Here is a 2,185-nt window from a genome sequence, read left to right as displayed (position 1 = left end):
TATCTGACCAACACTGCTCTGAGACAAAGATGGCTTACGCCAAGAAGAAACATGCAAGTTGGAGATGTGGTGATCGTCAAAGAGGAGGAGGTTCCCCCGAAACGAATGGAAACTGGCTGGGATTTTTCAAGTCCATAAGAGTGACAATGGACTAGTGAGGACAGTTACGGTGTTTCACGATGCTTCAATGTCCCGCAATGGCGTGTGAATGCACTCAAGAGCAATAAATGCATCGAGAACAGCAGTAAAGGAAGCGTGAACTCTTTACTGGACCAGGTCAGCTAAGTAACAAAGACCATACATCTGCAAGCTCTTCAAAGGACATGTAAAGAGTACAGCCATAGCAGAGGATGGTTTCGATCCATCGACCTCTGGGTTATGGGCCCAGCACGCTACCGCTGCACCACTCTGCTGCTGACATCTGTACAAGTACCCAGCTTTGTGCGGCTCCTTTTGAGTGTCCTCTGTTGTCAGTGAACCTCACAAGGTCACAGTTTTTTTTTCCTGATCAGGGCACCGTTTTAGGTTGGGTGGATGAGTGATCGAAAGCGCCAGATTAAGGTTCCTTACGCTCAGGAGGCACTGGTTGAAATCCCACAGCTGGCATTTTCCTGGTCAGCTCCATTATCCACGACTGGAATGATTTGGCAGCAAAAGACTGTCGGATTGTACAAGACACCTGAACACCTTGAGAAGAAGATTAAGAGAGGTTTTGTTCTAATGACAAGGGTTTGTTTGTTGACATTGTGACATACAAAAGAGGTACTCCCCGTCGGGGAATCGAACCCCGGTCTTCCGCGTGACAGGCGGAGATACTGTCCACTATACTAACGAGGACTGCTGCTGCGATGATGTGGTGTCGATTGACCAAAGGGGAATTCAGAACAGGCTCGTGGCCCATGACCGTTTTTATGGTAGCTGGAGACTTTAACCACTGAAATCCATCCCGCTTATCCTCATCAACGGACTGTATTCCCCACCCGTTACCAGCATGGGGACATTCCAACCCAAGATGAGAACACACTGGACCAGGGACACAGCAACATAGTAGGTGGCACAGACACAGCTTCACATTGCCCCCACTTTTAGACCCGACTGAAAAAAAGACTCTCTTGCTTGGTGCTAACATGATGACCATTAGCATGTTAGCATTTAAGCTAATTTACTCATGTCTCAAGGCAAATAGACACATGGCATGATGTGGGGACACTATGGGACTGCCTTAACACTTTTGGATCTAGAGGCTGTCTTGCTAGTTTTTTTGTTTTTTTTTACCCCGGACACAGTCTCTTTTTTTTTTTTTTTTTTTTTTGTCCCGTCCAGCCATTGGGGCAGATAGTATTGTTGATCTAAATGCCCTTACATGCTAGACAGATTTGCTCTGTGTCAGGAAAGGTGTTGGCTACAACTTCCCTGTACCATGAAATTTTATTTGCCGTTATTTGATGTTTTTGTTATGCCATTTGGGACGACCGGACCGGAGCAAGAAGAAGAACAGAAAAGAAGAAGAGAGAAGAGAAAGGTGGGGTCGGGGGGGGGGGGGGGGCAGTAGAGGGAGAGACAAAAACAGCAGCAACAAGAATTCCCAAAACAACAACAGTGACAAACAGAACAGTTAAATGTCTATGATGGCTAAGGGTCACACTGGAGATGATATCAGTGAAATGAAACAGTCCAACTTACCAGTAGCAATAGTAATGATGAAGACATGACCCATGATAGTAAACACAATTGCAACCATACAGTTACAGTAATTAAAATCTCACTGCTTGACATCATTATTACTGTAATAATAGCATACCAATACTATATAAACATCAGGGATAAGATAGTAGATTGTATAGAGAAGCACCCATGTGCTGTGAGTGCCCATATGGAGGTGTGTTGTGGATGTGAATGCGAATGTGTGAATGTGTAATTGTCACTGAGAATGACAAAAGGAGAGAGACTGCCTTCTACCACCCAGCAAACCCCGCCCCGCGCAGCCAGGTCAAGCCCCCACTGCCAGACATCCTCCGGCCCCGTGGGTGTGGGCAAAGCCAGGGCCGACTCCCCAAGACCCGCCCCCGAAGCAACTCCCCGAAGAGACCAGCCAGAGGCCATGGAGGAGCAATCCCAACCGGCAACAGGGCGCCAGCAGGCCGGAGGAGAGCCGCACCCCCGAGACCAGCGGGAGACCATACCC

At 47.7% G+C, this 2,185-nt stretch overlaps 1 non-coding gene across 1 annotated transcript; it reads right to left on the bottom strand.

Annotated features, from left to right (window-relative positions):
• Positions 1-765: 765 nt before the first annotated feature.
• On the bottom strand, positions 766-837 carry trnad-guc (transfer RNA aspartic acid (anticodon GUC)). Its single transcript has one exon. It is a non-coding gene; the product is annotated as a tRNA-Asp (tRNA).
• Positions 838-2,185: the final 1,348 nt, after the last annotated feature.

This window comes from Doryrhamphus excisus, unplaced genomic scaffold (genome assembly GCF_030265055.1).
Source record: "Doryrhamphus excisus isolate RoL2022-K1 unplaced genomic scaffold, RoL_Dexc_1.0 HiC_scaffold_24, whole genome shotgun sequence".
NCBI classification, from domain to species: Eukaryota; Metazoa; Chordata; class Actinopteri; order Syngnathiformes; family Syngnathidae; genus Doryrhamphus; species Doryrhamphus excisus.
The sequence above is the reverse complement of the archived record's forward strand: the minus strand, read 5'-3'. Positions and strand labels throughout refer to the sequence as shown.